The sequence below is a fragment of the Grus americana genome, chromosome 11 (assembly GCF_028858705.1).
Source record: "Grus americana isolate bGruAme1 chromosome 11, bGruAme1.mat, whole genome shotgun sequence".
Lineage (NCBI taxonomy): Eukaryota > Metazoa > Chordata > Aves > Gruiformes > Gruidae > Grus > Grus americana.
Window position 1 is genome coordinate 1,138,671 of NC_072862.1, and position 18,108 is coordinate 1,156,778.

Below are 18,108 nucleotides of genomic sequence, written 5' to 3' on the forward strand. Positions count from 1 at the left end.
AATTTCCTCTTTTTTTCCAGAACAGCAGCTATGGGAGCCATTTCAGCGGCACCGTGAGCGTGCAGACATCTTTCGGGGGGCAGCGCGGTGAGGCTGGGGTGCTGACCGCCACGTGCACACCCGTCTGCAGCTGACGTGCCTGCCGAACCCGGCTCAAACGAAAGGGAGCAGCTGAGGTTAGCAGCTCTTTTCATCATGAGCCGTGCATTCCCCCTCTTTCTCCCGTTCATTTCAGAGCAGATCATTCATGTTCTGTTAGCGCAGCGTAGGATTTATGGCTGTGATTTAGTAGGTACGACTTACCTACTCCTGTCTCAAACACGTTGCCAGAAGTCTGGCATGCAACCCCCTCTGACATTACATGGACATTCCCGGTATTTATCTCCATTCCTCCATTAGTTTTGTGTTAATCTTGTTTATTACCTCGTTGCTACTCTTTAAAAACTGCCAGCTCGTTCATCTCGCAGAGGCTCCCACTCAGATGCTGTCTGCTAATTTGATTTAAGGGGCTGTAACTCTTCCGACCTGTCGCTGGAAAATATGCCCTCCTTCGGCTCAGCGCCGCTCCAAGGAGCTCGCCGTCGGCATCAGCACCGAGATGGAGAGGCTATCAAAACACGCCTCTGCCCAAAGAGTCGGGACGGGAGAGAAGCACGTCTGAAAACGACGCTTCGCAACAAGAGCCCTCCTGTTTTTAGTAAGTTTGGCCAAGGGCCGTAGGGACGGGCGAACGCCCGGGTCAGACCCCTGCCCTGCTCTCCCAGCCAAAGGCTGCGGGAGGGGGAAGGTAGACCTGAGATTTTCCAGTCCCAGCCCAGATGTGGGGACCCTGTGAAGCCATGACCTCCCACCGACACGCTCGTTTCCCCCCTCTAGATCATCTCAGAGGCTTTTCGGGTGATTATTTCTCTGTGGCCAGGGTGTACGCACACACACGAAGCGCTGCCTGGAACCAGCGAATGCTGCTCACTGAGCCACCGTAGCAGTTTTGCGTCTTCTGGGAAATGGAAACTACTTTTTTTTTTTTTTTTTTTGAGATCTCTATCAATCACCTTTGGGGCTCTCCCAGCAGAGCTTTTCCTAACCATCCCGCTGCACCCTAGCCCCAAGCACCCTCCTTCACCCCCAGAGCGCTGGGAAGGTGATGGGAAAACAGCCCAGACACACGGGAGGGAGCAGTGCTGAGGTGGGAAAACTAGCGATGGAGCCGAGAGAGAGGGCCAGAGGGGCTGGACAGAGGACATGGGACGACTGACACCTGCTGAGCTCCTTGTTGGTGGCACTGGAACCTGGAATTGGGAATAAGGGAGAAGATGTTTCATGATTTTAAAAGATAAAGTTATCTCGGTTCTCCGATTGGGTCTTTGAAACATCTCCCTCCTGGGAAATTCATATAAATGAAGACATACTCAAGTTACCATCTAAATAACGCCAATATATTAATATTTTAATTCCATAATGTAGGCTCAGTAAAATAAACAATGCCAAAACGTAGAACTCGGTGATGCGCAAAATAGAAAGTCTCTTCTCATTTGCCTGAAGCAGAAACCATCATGTTTCATTTCAGTGAGATAGCTTGCTCTGAGGATGATGGTGCGGAACATTTTTCTGTGTATGCATCATGAATGGAGCCGAAATACTCTTGAATAATAGCAGTTGATCATAACATAATAGGAAAAATGAGAGAATGATGTTACAGCTTGCAGCATATCTGGATCCTACACAAACAGACTTAATCTGCTCTGCAGACGGGGGCTCCATGACCATTACGACGAAGTCTGTGTCCTTTTGTAGGACCCAACATAGAGATTTGATGTACAGCAAGAATGGATATCCTGTTAAACTCCTGCTATTCTAGCCAGCATGCTAAGTTGATGCTGATGTTGACTCACGCTTTTCTACTGGACGTGAGGTAACAGACAATGTCTCACCTGCTCTAAAGCTGGCGTTGCACGGCCACGATACAGGATCTCACATAAACCATTGCAACACATTTGAATCTGCCGAACTCATTGGTAATCGATGAGTGTATTGGGTCCTTGATGTTTGTGTTAGGGATGAGGAACTCTAAAGCTGCTTTTATGGAAACATCACATGATGGTCTGAGTTATAATCTGGAGAAGGTGCTGTTGGATATTAAACTTACACGCGAAGTACTGGGAGAATTTGGGAAGGAAAGAAAGAAAGAGAATTGCTGGTGATGGTTGGTTGGGACCATTGTGTATCCATCCATCCATCCATCCATCCATCCATCCATCCATCCATCCATCATCACAGCCTGACACACGCACATTCACAACGTGATTTTGGAATGTGGCTATCGGCTGTGGACGAAGCCAGATTTCTGGCTCCTAGCTGCATAGCAGCATGTGGAAGTAAATCTGGGCAAAGGAATTTCCTTGTACCTGTCATTATAAAATTTTATACAGCATGGTTCCAGAGGAATTATTTATCTGTATAATCACATCAACAGCGGAGGAAACAGAGTGCTACATAAGCATTATGCAGAGAGATGGTTTTGCAACCGATATTCATTTGACTAAGAATATGATAGCGCAGCTCCACGTCCACGTGGCTGGACATTGGCGTAAAAGAGCAGAGAGACAGATTGAATTACCGCAGTCCCCACCAGGCGACAAAACCCGATTAGCTCAGTAGACGTAGGCTGGGAGGAAGGCAGGAGTGAAGCCTGAAGGATGTTGAACAGACCAGTACACAGGTAAATGGAGTTTGCCACTTCTAGGTGGATAAATTCATTTTTTATAAGCAATAAATAATAAAATAAATGACTTTGCTAATGTTACTGTTACAGCTTGAGCTAGTGTCTGATCATTGGTCTAATGCTTATAGAGAACAGACCTTCTGCCGTTCAGTGACTTTTGGTTTTTTGGGTTGAATTAGGTAACCAGTAAATGGTGATTAAATAAGGGATATTCTTATGTTACTAAATAAAATAAAATGGGACTAAGGAACACATTAATGCAGCACATGCACGCCCCGTAAGTAATATTCCTATCTGCAAGAAAAGCGACGATATAGTTCTGCGCATAAATATTGGGGAAGAAAAGTTAGGAGAGGTGCGGCTGAAGACAAAGCCTGAACTGGAGTTCATGTCAGTGCGGGAACAGAGGCCACGCGACGCAGAGACCCAAGTGTACGTTCCCGTGCCCTTCTCCCAGCAGCAGCACCCATCCTGTCCTGCTGGGAGCCTGCGGGGTGCCCGAGCCGAGGGACCTGGAGCCTTTATGCGATTCGGATTAAACTGGCAAATCGGCTAAAAAATTGCTGCGGGGAGAAGGGATGAGGAACTGGCGGCCAGAGGTGGCACGGTCTCACTCGCACTGAGCCATGTGGTGCTCCCGTTGGACCGCGTCCTCGGGGATCTGAAGGCAGCGGTGGCTGCCGCTGGCCGGGGGCTCGTTGAAGGCTGAGCAGAAAGCGGGGGGACATCGGCTCTGGGCACCGGGGACCCGGGCAGCCTGCGAGAGGGCAGAGCCCTCCCCGAGCCTGTGAGGGCTGCCGTAACGGGTCGCCGACTTCTGTCGTATTTGTAATTGCTGTTTGGTGAGGGGTACAGAGCTCTGTAGTCTGAGGGGGAAAAAAAAAAAAAAAAAGGCAAGCAAGCAAGCTGGAGTGTAAGTTAGCGCTACCCTGGGATTTTTCTAATTCATTTTCTGGCCTCAGTTACGGTTTTATGTGTCTCTTTCCTTTAAGCAGTCAATAAAAACAGTCCTTGCTATGGCAACTACCTCCTTCATCATTTAGACAGACATAACGCACCATCCTAAGGACACTCATGCCAATTAGCGCTGAAAACTTTTATAGCCAAAGTATTTTAAAGGAGTTACTCAGTTACATTAGCATTTTCCATTAACATCTTTACTTTTAGTCATTCAAAACGTGTGTTAGTGCTCTGGGTCCAACTCTCTATGGGGATAACGAACACTGGAAATTTTGCAGGGATGGTGCTTCCTTGAGAGATGCGCAGTGGGAGGGAGCGTCCCGGCCGCCGACGCACACACAGAGCACGTCCGTAAGCACTCGCACTCGGAAGTCCCAGCAGAGCACGATCCTGAATCAAAAGACAAACCTGCTTTTTTTAACTTTCAGCTGGAGCATGGTACATACCATATTTGCGAAACAGAGCTTGGCGCGTCTGCATAACTCATTGCTGTGGAAAGAGTCATCAGGATGATGTATTGAAACACAGCCATCTCCATTATGGTATGCCATGTATGTTTTTAAAAGCTATTTTTAAAATTAATAGTACTCTGTAATGCTGATAAAGTAGAAAGCATTTATAATTTGTTGCGCTCCCAACCTCTTTCTAAATCCACATTAGTCTACTTTCCACTTGACTGAAGTCTATTTTTTTAAAGATATGATGGTTTGAAATTTATTAATAGTGTATTAAGGGAACAAAAACTTTATTATTTAATGGATACATCACTTAAAAGTGTTATATAAGGGCTGTTGTGCTTACTTTCCACCACTAATTTACGTCTCAGTATTTTATGTCGATGCTCCTAGTCCTCACTGCCACATTCACGCTTACCTCACCGGCTTCTTTCACTTGGCCAAGGGGTTGAATAAGGAATGGCTGCGCGGTACAAGGGGACACAACACCTTCGAAAGCTCTAGCTGGTTCATGCACCAGAAAGAGTCGACGTGCATTAAGGAGAATTTCAAGGCAAGGTATTTAATTCCTCGGTGAAGGCTCCAGGAAACAGCACTTTGCAGCACATTGAACGTCACGCATATAGCTTTGAATTTTTTAACCATCAGGTTTGAAAGACCTGGATTTCCAAGAAGCTGAGATTCAAACGGTATGAATTATTCTTTAGCTTTCTCCTTTAAACAGGCGTCTCTCTCCAGGCCTGTGACTAACACAAAGCACGGGACCTTCTGGCCATTCACCTCTTTTCCAGCTTGTGAAGTCCGGACCCGCGGGAACCGACCTGCAAGCGGAGCCGCTTGCTGCCTGCCGTCCCCCCGTGTCTCCTCTCCACGCCCTCGCCATGCACCCCGCAGCTCACACCGCCCTGCTCTCTGTCTCCATCCCTGAACGCTTTGCAACTACTGAGCACTGAGCATTAGCAATTATTTTTCTACCGCGTGCTAATAAGGAGCCGGACCAGGCAGAAACATTTCTGCTCAGGAAACACCTTGACGTGCGAGCGTTGCTGCCGAGGGGAGCTGCAGGTCTTCGCTTCCAGGAGATTGTCCAGGTCTGTCCCCACCTTGGGTTGCCCCAGAGCCCCCGTGCGAGCCCCTGGGTCGGTGCCCCAGAGCGGGTGCTGCTGGCAGCAAACCTCTGCCAGGTGAAGGTTGGGCTCACAGGGTGCAAAGCTCATCCCCGAGGACGGGGCACCTGCGACTGACTGCACCGGGACACGGTTAAACTCGGAGTGATCTCGTCTGCTGCCAGAAGCGCACCATACAGGATACTTGATGCAGTGGGACAAAGACTAGGGCATAAATATGACCGAAAGAATCTATCAAAATTATTAATAGTGTTTTTCTAACCTTTTTAACGAGGAGATACTCACTTCCAACAGCACTGCCAGTGTTGGCATCCTTGATTTTTTTTTTTCCAGAGAGGTTTAATTGAGCTAGGTATAAATAGCATATCAGTAAACAAGACCTTTTGGCTCTGTGAATCATGTCTAAAATATTTGCAAGCCCTCCACAGCCTCTCTGATGGTGAAGAATGTGCTCATTAGGCTGGTCCAGATGCATTCTGCGATCCAGCGAGAACCTCACTTCTCCAGCAGATAAATCACTGCGATATTAATGTACTTGTTTGCAGACAACAAGCAGCACAAGGCTAAGGCAGCCGCTCGAAGGACCTTGGTGCGTGTCTCTGTTAGGACTTCTCAGATTCACAGAGTTCCGCCCAAAAAGTTTTGACACAAGAACTGCAGGGACTCGTGTTGATTTTATTCCATTTAATTTACCCCCTGCCTCTGAGTATTCCAGAATGACTCTAAAAAAATCCCATAAACCAACCTGTACTGAAAGCAAAATGGACACTGGAAAAACCAGCAATTTTTACTCTGAGTTTACTTACTTGGGAATTTCTCAGCTGACCACTTATAAGACAAGCATCTCTATTTAATCTTGCTTTGGTAATGGAAATGAATGGTCCCCATCGTCTTCAGGAATGCATTTTGTTTTCCTTCAGTAATCTCCATGGTATTAATTACGTATGTTCAAGTGTATGCGGAAGTGTTTGCAGCATTGGAAACTCTCTCTTTATTTCTAAAGTCAAACTAGACATAAAACCATGTATATATGTGGATACATACCTACATGCCACCTAATTACCTAAATTATAAACCAGACTTGTAAAACTGAGGTAAAAAAAAAAGAGAGAGAGAAGACCTCGAAGGTGAAGGGTACATAGAGTGTTTTTTTGACCTGAATAATAGAAGTGAGATGCCTAGATCTAAAAATATTCCTGAATATACATAGACCCCAGATTCTTCAAATTTCCTTCAAATGCAAATATGGGGATTGGAACTTTCCTTATCTTGCCTAACTGCTCCTGGAAATTTAATGTGTTGCATTTATAGACCGCCTTTAACCTGCGGATTTCAAAGTGCGCTGCTGATCTTAATTAAACCGATTGTACGTAGGGTCGCAGAAGGTTTAGAAGCCTTGATCAAGGTATGGAAAACAAGTTGGTTAAAAAAGGAAAACGAACGCGCCCCAAAAGGCTGGTAGCACACAAGTCACCTGCCCAGACGACCTGCTGATGACTCCTTCCAAACTCCGACGGCATCCTTGCTGTCCAGTTCCACCTTGCGCTGAGCAGCTGTAAGCCCACAAGCCCAGAGCTACGCTAGTTGTGATCCCCGTCGGTACCCGCTACCTGACGCGCGTTTTACTGGCTGCCACTTTTAAGTGCCCTGTCCCCCGAGAACAACACACATAATAACAGCAGTAAATGTATTTTATAAAGCTTCCCAGCTCTGTTTCAGAGCAATTGCGTTAATACATCGGATATTTTATCACTGCTGGTGGGGATTTAACAGGTCAAAACCGAAACCATGCCTGGCATGAAACATGGCCCAGCTGCCCCTCAGGGATGGGGATCCGGAGGGTGGTTTTGCTGCGGGCATTTCCTCCCCACCACACGTGGTCCCACGGGGTGCAGAGCCGTTCTGCTCCCCCTGGAAACAGATACGCCCCGATGAGGAGTGTTAGTGCAAGCCCTGAGAGTGTCAGCGCTGCCACTCTGAAGAACCTCTGCGCAGCTCTGCGCAAAGGGGCTCTTGGCTCATAAATGCTTCCCGTTTTTCCGAGCTATCACCTATCATCTGGTTTATTCCGAAACCTAAAAAACCTTCTGTCCGTTTAGGGCGAAACCTAAGAGACGCGTACTTGCCGCATGCAGGAGATGCACCCCGAGTTCTCACTGGTGTACGATGCGCCGAGCCTGACCCCAGCGCTGCTCGGCACGCTGGCAGGTCCCACTGCTTGAAGTAATCTCCCATTTCTTTTGTCAGCTCTTAGATTAGGAGGTAATAAAAATCTCAAGCATAATGGATGATTTTATTTTGGTAGTCTTAGTGCTAAGTAAACTCAGAGATAAGAAATGCAAAGGCAGTCCATAATCTTAAACTATGTATTAAATGATTATTTTGCAAGTATTTTATAGGTGAAGAGGAGAGCAGCCACTCCCAACTGTGAGTCCCTCGAAGGAAGCCAAAGCACGGGCTGTACTCGGAACAACACGTGAACTAAGGTTTGGCTGAGATTTGCTCGTTCATAAATTGCAGTTGGTATTTGCAGTCAGAAAAACGCAGGCTGAGATTCTTTTTTGGAAAAAGTGGAAAGGTTGAAAAAACCCATTTTTGATCATTTCAGATTTCCCCATTGTCTAATTGCTGGTAGCGATTTCCCCCGCTCTGTAAGGCACCCAAGCAGCCAGCCCTCTTACCCCCGCTCCGGCAGCCCCCTCCTCCCCGCAGGCAGCGGGTGTCCGCCCGGACCCCCAGCCCTGCCCGGCGCTTGTCCCGTGGGACGACCCCCAGCTCGGTGCGTTCCCAAAGCCGCCCGCAGGGCTGGAGTTGGGATTTCCAGCCGAGCCCTGCAGGAAGGCTGGCTGCCCTTGGCTGAGGTACGGAAAGGTAAATTGTTATATATAATGAATTACAAACCCGGTATGTTACGACATTTCAGAGGGCGTGGAACAAGGTAGGTGTGTTCTGGCTGCCCCTGGCTCCCTGGCAGGGTTCAAGGCCAGGTTGGATGGGGCTTTGGGCAAGCTGGGCTAGTGGAGGGTGTCCCTGCCCATGGCAGGGGTGGCACTGGGTGGGCTGGGAGGTCCCTGCCCACCCAGACCAGGCTGAGATGCTGGGATGCTATGATCAGTTTGTGAATGTGTGATCTTTGAGTGTATTTGATCGCGTAGTCTCAAATGCACACCGTCATGTACCACTTTTAAAAAATAAAAGATGTATTTTAGTTCTACTGCCCATTTCCAGGCACTGCACTTTCATATGCTGGGAAAGCTCATATATTCCAATGAATCACACACTTTTTCTTGTATAATCATCTGGCACGGTAGTAACAATTCACTTAAACTACTTGTAATCATAGGACAAGCTCCTCGGTGTCCGTAAATCAGCATCTCTCTGCTGACTCTACTGAAGCTACACTGATTTACTCCAGATCTGAAACGACTATATTCATTTTTTTAACTGAACCTTATTCTTTGCTGATGTGACATCTATGAAGGTCGCAGATATGTCTGTGTGATGCCGTATGAAAGGAGACAGCACAAGGAGGTAGTCTTCAGTAAAAAAAAGAGACAGTTGATTCAGAAAAAGTCCCAGTACCGCTACGCACGTGCCCGTACTCCTCCATCACTTGAAGGCACTGACTGTACATCCGTAAGCCCAGACGTGGACGTGCCGTTCATTCACCCCGAATAACGCTGCTGAGATTGTCAAAAAAGGGGGCTTTTAGTACAGGCTGTGGTAATGCTGCTGGGATTTGGACACAAGGCTGTTAAGAGCCATTTATCACGTTTTTTCAGTATTTCAGAAGTACTGGTTTTCTTGAGAAAACAGAAGTTGGACTAATGCTCATATGCAAATTGCATCTTGCTGAAATCCATGAAACTGCTCGTAGACTGGAGAACTCTTCTGAGTAAAGCAGGGTCCCCGCTAACTTTATCTGTTATTCACCATTTTCCTTACTGAACAACAAGAGCTTCTTTTCTGTCTAATTAGAAGGACAACATCTCGTTACTTCTTCGCGGTGTGATGAATTCCCCAGACACAGAAGACTAAACTTGGCAGTGGTGTGAAATGGCCCTGTGGTCAGGAGCTCCGTCGGTGGCTGGAGGTGGACACGCAGACTCACCCAGGCTCAGCAGTGTCCCGGGGAGCCCGCGGGCTCGGACACTAGCCACGGGCCAGGCTCTGCTAGCCGTACTCTAGCTTGGGGAGTCCCTCTTCCCTCAAGGAGTCAGAGGGAGAAGAAATATTGGATGGTGATGTACTCCTCTTTGTGGATTAAAAGACAAAATCTAGCCGTATGCTCATACTCAACCTTTATATGTAAATTAGAATCAAGAAGCACCCACCCAAATATTAAGAAAGTCCTGATTGCATAAGAACTCCATTAAGTAAGGTAGCATCCGCCACCTAGGGAGTCACGCAAGAAATGCAGGGAAACACCTATGATTAAAATTGTAAATAAAGTTTTCCACTTAAGTGTAAACAGCTCATATCCAGTTTCCCCTGCACCTGCCAGGAGGCAACCGGATCTCGGTGCCAAGGCCATCGCCGAGAAGGGATGCCACCCTTCCTCCCACAGAAAACTCCAGAACGGGGCAGCAGAGCTCACGAGCACCACTTTGTCTTCACGGCAAATATTGCTGTTTTAACATGGAAAGAGAACAGGAGTGCACCAGTGAGTACTGCTGACCAGGCCATGTGCTTGCGTCTTGCCGATGATGTCCAAGCAGCAGGACGAGGAGCACGGAGAGCAGAACATCGGCAGCCACCAGAGATCCCTGCTCTGGTTCGGCCCCATTCTCCAATGGAGCCATGCACACGCGTTGTCTCAGTTTGTAATCCTTACACTGGCAAATTCCTTCCCTACTCACAGAGCAAAGCAACGAAGATGGAGACCCTATGGCGTGCAGTCTCTGAATGAGGAGCGGGTGTCAGCCCAAACCCACGGGCACGGCACGGGCTGGGGCAGGGCAGCGCCTGTCCCACCACCGCCGAGCACGGTCCATGTCTCGGGTTATGAAGAACACGCTGCTCGATCTCACTTTTTGGTTAATAATCTTGGCTTGTGCTAGCTGTTTTTAACCTGATGTTCCTCTTTTTCTCTCATCTATCTCTGTCCGTTTCTTACTGTCTTGAAAAATAAAGCAATCGTCACTGGAAATGCCAGGTCAAGACATGAAAACAAAGAGTTTACTCCTACAGTAAGAGCACAAGTCCTCATGGTAAACTCCGTCCGACAATCTCTCGATCACCACTACAGCAAAAACATAAGTAATTTATTCAATAAATTCTGCCTCATTTTCTTGTCACAAATTGCCAGTATTCACTATTCAGTTCTTCACAAAGTAATTTCTGCAGACAATTCTTGATCTGAAGTTCATTTGTAGTTCATCTTCAGAATTAATTTCTTTTTGTTGGACACATTAATGGCATATTACTTGTAATTCTTCTAATGAGGCTTCCAGCATGAACACTTGCATTTACAAGTTCAAAATAGGTTTTATGAAAATATTCCCCACTTGCTTAAAACTGATTTACAAAAATGTCCAAGTAAATTGCTAAATATTCATGAGAAGTGGATATAAAATACCCCTGAACAAAAATGAAATCAGCCAGCCAAATATTTCTGGCTGGGAGAAGAGGGAAGCTGGTGGGACATTAAGGTCCCCCTGTTCGTTGTCCCATCCAGGGGACCCCATGGTGGATGGACTGCTGGGTCACCACCACAGCTAACTCCAGCCTGGTGACTGTCAGTTTTTAGGTCTTTCCTCAACTGTGGTTATAATTCCTCCATCCTAATTCCAACACAGTCACAGTTCATGTAAGACATGGGTTGACCTCTTGGAGCCGTGCTCCATTACTGGTTTCGGTTCAGCAGCATAACAAGGAGAAAGCTCTGCCCAGAAACCTTGTGAATAAAGGGGAAGACAAATTCTTTTGTTCTCTGGATAAAAGAGATGTGTGCAGGCTACGGGAGATGCCAGCTGGGGCTGGGTCTTCCTTCTCACTGCTTTCTCACCGCCTAGCCCCAGAACCGCAGTCTGGAGGCCAAGGTGGTGGCCAAGAGCTGGTCCCGCTCTCGGTGGGCTCCCCCGTCCCTGGCATCCAGGGAAGAATTCCAGGGCTTCACATAAACCTAAGATTTTTGTGGCGTGTGGAATGTTGTTTCTTTTTGTGGGTTTCCTTTCCCTCCTCCGTGACCGCTGTCACGCCGTCGCTGCGCTCAGCTCAAGGTACCTGCAGGAGCTGAAGCTCCGGCGAGCGGCTGCTCCCGAGCAGCCTGCGGAGCTCCGTCTGACAAACGCATTTCTCCAAGGCGTCTGGTGAGTGCTCTTCCCTACCTCTGTTTTCCCAGTAACATTCTAGGTTACATGTTGTCTCTTAGCAGACTCATTTTTAAATGCTTTTAATCTTTATCTACAATTTCCCGTAAAAATCTTCCTACATTGACTTTTTAAGCCATTCTGTCGGAGATGTTGACTTTTCTGTGTTAAATAAATAGGGAGTTAATTAGCAGCTCTACTTCTGTATTGAATCTTGACTTTATTCAGTTCAAAATCAGAATCAATAATCCCTTGATCAAGAACATGGAGATGTTACACAATAATATTTGTCATGGCTCTACTGAGAACAAATGTGTTTGATGCTTCTGTAGGGATGCCGAAACAAAAGTGGGGTTATTTTCGTCAGAGCCTTTGCCAGGTTTCTCTGAGCTCTGGGTCTATCAGAAAACAAGGGACCTTATTTAAAAGCTATAATCTTCACCACTGCGTCCCGCAGGGGAAGCCCCTGTCCCCTGAAGACCGAGGCAGAGCTCTCATTAAGAGCCAATATACTGGCTCCGGGTGATGAGGGGTTACTGATTGCTTCTGCACCTCTTTGAAAGCAACCCAGAATCCCAGCATCCCAGCCCGGTTTGGGTGGGCAGGGACCCCACAGCCCATCCAGTGCCACCCCTGCCATGGGCAGGGACACCCTCCACTAGCCCAGCTTGCCCAAAGCCCCATCCACCCTGGCCTTGAACCCTGCCAGGGAGCCAGGGGCAGCCACAGCTTCTCTGGGCACCCTGTGCCAGGGCCTCAGCACCCTCACAGGGAAGGATTTCTGCCTTATATCCACAGAAAAAGGCCTTCAGGTGAAACAGCGGTGTCCTTTTCTCTGTTTTAGCAGGAATGCTTCTGCGACGGCTTTGGCACTTGCCATCCCCTCTCGTAAAAGCCGGTGGGACCGGCGGCAGGAGCTCAGCCGGGGTGCAGGCTGCCGGCAGGACCTGCGGGAGCTCCCGGGGCCGCGGGCTCACCCCCCCGGCGTGCGCAGAGCTTTGTCACCCTGCCCGGGCCATGCGGAGCAAACCCCAGGGGAAGCGCGGAGCTGAGCAGGGCCGTGCCGACGGGCTGCGCGCGTACCTGCACGGCCGTTTCCAGAGTGCCTCTCCTCGGCACGACGCGCTGATGTAATCCTTAACCAGCAGCATAGCTCGTGCAGCCAGGGATAAATACCATCTGGCTCATTAAGATTTTGTGCTGCAATATCGTAGATTTGTCCCCGTGGAAGATGGCATATGTAACTGCGATGTGCGCTTCCCCGGCTGCCGGCAGCCGGTGGGGAACTTTGCTCCGGTAAAAATAAAATCAGCTGAGCAAGTCTCTCCCTAATCCTCTCTTATTCTTTGAAACAGCCAGGGCTCAGAGGGATTTGCAGCACGTTTCTGAGGAGGAAATACTGGTGATTAACATTCATGCCAGGGCTACTCCTCGTACATCTTTAATCTCAGTTGCACAAAACAGCGGCCAGATGAAGGGGAAGTGCCGGGATCACAGGGGAACAGGTACCTGGGTCCTGCAGCCTGGAAATGCTTCCATCAAGGCCTGCTTGCGGCAGAATAGCTTACAGGAGATCTGTTAGTATTTGGGGTACAAATATTAAAACTGCATAGAAATAATTACAGGTCGAAGAGGACTGAGAGCTCTGTGCGGAGGTTAAGGCTTTACGCTGCCCGGTCATGCCAGAGGTGTCAAAATGAATCACGTTTTCTGGAGGAGAATTTGTGTGAGCTTGTATTGCTCTAATTTCTGAAAAAATCAAAGAATATGGAGAAGGGTAGAAAACTGCCAAGGCTCGCACCAGGGCAAGGCAGGGACGGAAGGAAGCGGTGACGTGACTGAGGACAGCGGGCGCAGCCCTGACGTACCGAGCCCCCGCGCTGTTGCATCCCCCGTGGGAATGGGCAGCCCACCCACCTGAGCCTCACGTCTCCTCTTCCCCCTTAGAAAAGCACTCGGGGGGGCACGAGTGGCGAATTGGGAGCCGCAGAGAAATGCGGCGTTCACCACGTGATTACGCCAGCAGATTTCCCTCGCAGCAAGAACATTTCCTCAGTAAAACCTGGGCAGCAGTATTTCACATGATAGCTCATCCTCCGAAGAGCTTTTATTCATATTTTAAACTTGGCCTTAATCCTGTTGTAGCTACTTAGTGAAAATGAGTAATGACAGATCAATTGGAATGTTGATTGAGAAAGTACTGAAAGGTCTGGCTCCGAAAATGGAAAATCTGAGTATCTAACAAGATAACACAGAGACCGCTCCTTAGATAGTAATGAAAAAACATCCTGTAAGTGAGCCTGGGCGATTCTTTACATATTTCTTGTTCACTCCTTCGAGAACAATCTCTGTCCCTTAAAAACAGAGGAGAAATGGGAGAAATGTTCTCAGCGCAGAGCTCCAGCTGGAAGCAGACCTCCAGCCCTTCCCGACCCGAGCCTCGCGCATCAGGGCTCAGGATGGTTTCAGCACAATTGCTGCAATTTCACACCCGTTTGTGACGTTCCTGACGCGCAGGAGTGATCACCTATTCCGGAACTGGGGTTTCACTCAGTCCAGCGAAGGCTGCAGTAATTCTGTCGACTTCACCGGGTGAAGCGTCCACTAACTTCAGCAGAAATCAGCTCAAGCTCTAAGTTGGTGATGTCAAAACATGGACACGTATATTATTAATTTTACAGATTTATATAGTTATTTTGCATATTTTATGGCATAAGCCTTTTCTATAATTAGGTATAAAGACTGTTTGCCTTTAAGGAAGCAACAAAATACATCAAGTGTCTTGATAAAAGTCAGCAACTCGTGCTTTTAATTACACACTACTTTTAAAGTCAAAAAAACCCCCACCAACCCCAAATGAAACCAAAATAAGCTGTTTGTGTTATGGAGAACAAAAATGTAACTGTTTTCTTTTAACAGAGTGCATTTTTAACATCGATTCAGAGCAATTTCTAGAGTTTTTAAACAAGACTCATCTCTGGAATTAAAGGAATTTTGGATTTTGTAGTGAAAAATAAATTATTTGGAAAGGAAAATTATAACCATACAGGAGGCTTCTTGCCCTGATGTAAAATTGTTGCCTATATAGTTCCTCTAATAATATTTTTCACGTCTGTGTTCTCCTCCACTCAAAGATCACGTCGATATTCCCAGGGACAGGCTCTCCTATACCTGTGTTTCCACCAGAAACGCCCACTGGCGTTGTTAGAAACTGGGAAAAAGGGGCCAAAACACAGCTGTCCCCAGCTCACGGGCAGCTGCCCAGAAACGACACGGCTCTTGCACTGCCCCTGCGCTGTAACACCGCTGCGTTTCCCCCGGGAGAGATGGAGAGAAGCGCGGTGCGAACCCGCGGCGCGAACCCGCGGCGCAGGGCGAGGTAAATCATGGACTGTGGCGTTGTGACCTGCCGGAGCAACCGCAAACACGAGGGAGGGCAGCCGTGGGACACAAACCCACCAGCCACCTGTATTTCTGTTCAGCAGGTCCTCCAATATCACCTAAAATTATCTTTTGATCCAAAAAGTCAATATCTGACTCCAGAGCTTAATATTTCCTTACGCTACAGAGCAGCGTATCAAGGACCAGGCTGCCCGACGAGGAGCGACGGTGGGACCACAGGCAGCTGGACGGGCACCGATGGGCTTAGGGGCTGCGGAGCCGGAGAGATATCAGACGTTCTCCTGCTCAAACGCATTTTAGACGGGAGCCAAGTATTGCTGAAGGAACGGGCAGGCAATAAAGCAAATGGGTTTGAATGTGACGGAAGCTTTACTGAGGTGAGGTAGTCCTGAAAAAGGCTGTGCGACGTGTCTGAGGAGACAGGCGATGCTGCGGTGGGGGCTGCTACGGGTGGAAACTCCTGCACCTGCCACGGGTGGCAGCTGGCAAGTTTTGAATCCCCAGCACCCCAGCCCCGCAGTGCCCACCGCAGCACTGCCGCGCTCCTGCTCCTCGCTGGGGCGGGACGTTCTGGGCAGAGGTGCAGCCCTGAGCAGGCGATCAAACCGGGGACAAACTCCTTTTCTTTCCCACACCGGATGTTAGAGAGTGAGCGGGAGCTCAGCAGGAGCCGAGAGGGGCCACTGCTCGGCAAAGCACGATGCTACCGTCAGCGTCCTCCGGGCAAGGAGGTGGCTCTCGGCCGTCCCTGGGGTCAGCGGCTGGCAGCGCTCGCCGGAGCGGGACGTGTGACCACTGCTGCAGTAACGGTGACGGGGAAAGCAGAGGGGATGAGGATGTAATTTCTGGATGTAAGTCCCTCGCCAGTCCTTCTTCTCGGCACAACGGCCCATCAGAAGAACATCTGAAACCTCAACTGCTCATCACGGGGGGAACCTTCCGCTTCTTCATCGGTTTACTCCGATGCGATCGGAAGAGCTGACCAAGAGGAGACGCAGGAGCTTCACAAATGATTCATCTTTATTCCGGCTTCCCAGGGTGATGTAACTCACTGTGACAGGCTCAGGGAAATATGAAGCATGAGGCATCCGCTGGGAAATGTAAAAGGAAGTTGCTATTCCTGCCACTAAACATCTAAATATTAAATGGGCTTTACAAGTATTTTCCTAGTTGTTGAACAAATTTAGAGCTTGAAACATTTAAAGGAAGGAAGGGAAGAAGGGAGGATGAAATTTTTTCCATATTTCTTTGAAAAGCAAACACATTTACTTTAGACTTTTTATATGCCACCTGTAAAAATAAAGTAGCATCAGCCATTCTAGGATTTGTGGCTTATTTAGCCTTTCACTGCAAATTAACTGCATGGTTGTTAACATCTTTGCGTCACTTGATTTTTATTAGTAGTATTAATTTATGTATTCTTGACATGTGATTTTGCAGGTCAAGAAGAGAAGTGGCTAATAATACTCTCAGCGAACAAAATTAGCTTCTCTGTACAGCAATGGAAAAGCTAGTATTACTCTCCAGCATAAAAAGAGTAACTACAGAAAAAAGGAGGGAAAAGCAGCGACTATAAAATCTTTCTGATCTGTTTATAATATTTTGCTTTGACTGGTGGACTCTACTGATTTGGTTTTGGAAAGTTGTTAATAGGCACAAGCAAAGGTTAAAGGGTTCAAACGGAAAGCTGTCTGTCAGCACATGTCAATAGACTGGACCAAAATACAGCTCTTAGGGAAAAAAAAAGCTTCCCTGTGTTTGAACCCCCGCGGCTGGACAGCGGGCTCTCTCGGACAGGGACTGTCTCTGCTGCTGTCAGCATCCCCCGAGCAAGGTCCTGCCTCCTCGCCGGGTAACCCCGGCTGTGCCTGAGCTGGCCGCGGTCCCTGCTCCGTCCCGGGGGATCTGACGTTACCCCCCTAAATCAGCGGTGGAAGTTCTGCTGGCGTGAATTCCTTTTCTTACAGGGCACGTGAGTGCTGCAACTTGGAACATCCTTGTTCCTCAGAGAAGCGTACAAGTGTAAAAGCAGGGATATAGCAAAGCACTGGTGTCCCCAAAGCTGTGACTTTCTAAAAAAGTTAATGTCCAGGTAATAGGAGGAAGAATGCAGGAGCAAAGAGATGATGGATTATTCAAATATATAGCAACAGGCATGAAAGAGATGCTTACAGAGCCAGACTAATGTGGAGATCACAGAATCACAGAATCCTTCTGGTTGGAAAAGACCCTTAAGATCCCCAAGTCCAACCGTTGCCCCAGCACTGCCCAGCCCACCACTAACCCATGTCCCCAAGCACCACATCTCCACGGCTTTGAAATCCCTCCAGGGATGGGGACTGCACCACTGCCCTGGGCAGCCTCTTCCAGGGACTGACAGCCCTTTGGGGGAAGAAATTGTTCCTAACATCCAACCTGAACGTCCCCTGGTGCAACTTGAGGCCGTTTCCTCTAAATCAAAAGGTCTTAGCTATCCATTCATTAGAAGTTCATTTCCCAGGTGCACTTGCCTAAATCCAGCATCCTCTTCTTGCTCAAATGCTCTATATTGCTTTTAAAAAACAAAACTAAAATGTAAGTTTGAAGAGACCAGAACAGAATTATTTCTTTCTTTGATGATCTCTATGTTTGGAACACCTGAACTGAGTTAAACTTATCTTTTATTAAAACTCTCTATTGAATTTGTCTGTTAAGAATTAACACTTGACAAGAGACATCTTTCTCCATGAATAGGTTCTGCCAATTGTGAGACACGTTAAGGGGGTGAATGAGAAGATCAGGGCGCGTTGCTGCAAGGCAGCGAGTGGTGACTGCTCGGTGCTCAGGTCCTACGTCTGTTCCACTGCCAGGCGTAAATTCGAGGAATCAGCCGTCACAGTGAAAGCGTGTCCCTACGGATACTCTGCTGCATGCTCAAGGGTACGGAAAGTCTGTGAACCACAGACACTAAACAAGAATTTCAGCTCTTTATCCCATTCCCTGTTATACCCAACGGCCAGCAAAGGGTGTCCGCGTGTGAGCAGCATGGCCCAGACGAAAGGCTGGCACGTACCAGGGCAGGCAGAGGAGTTTTTCGGCGGCACTAAAGGCTTGCTGCTGGGCAGTAAGACCTTGGGGTACGGGCTTGAGTA

The 18,108-nt window shown here is 48.1% G+C and overlaps 1 long non-coding RNA gene across 1 annotated transcript; it reads left to right on the forward strand.

Moving 5' to 3' along the window:
* Positions 1 to 3,958: 3,958 nt before the first annotated feature.
* On the forward strand, positions 3,959 to 11,630 carry LOC129211567 (uncharacterized). The gene is made up of 4 exons (XR_008578871.1): positions 3,959 to 4,033; positions 4,111 to 4,224; positions 7,654 to 7,750; positions 8,608 to 11,630. It is a non-coding gene; the product is annotated as an uncharacterized LOC129211567 (long non-coding RNA).
* Positions 11,631 to 18,108: the final 6,478 nt, after the last annotated feature.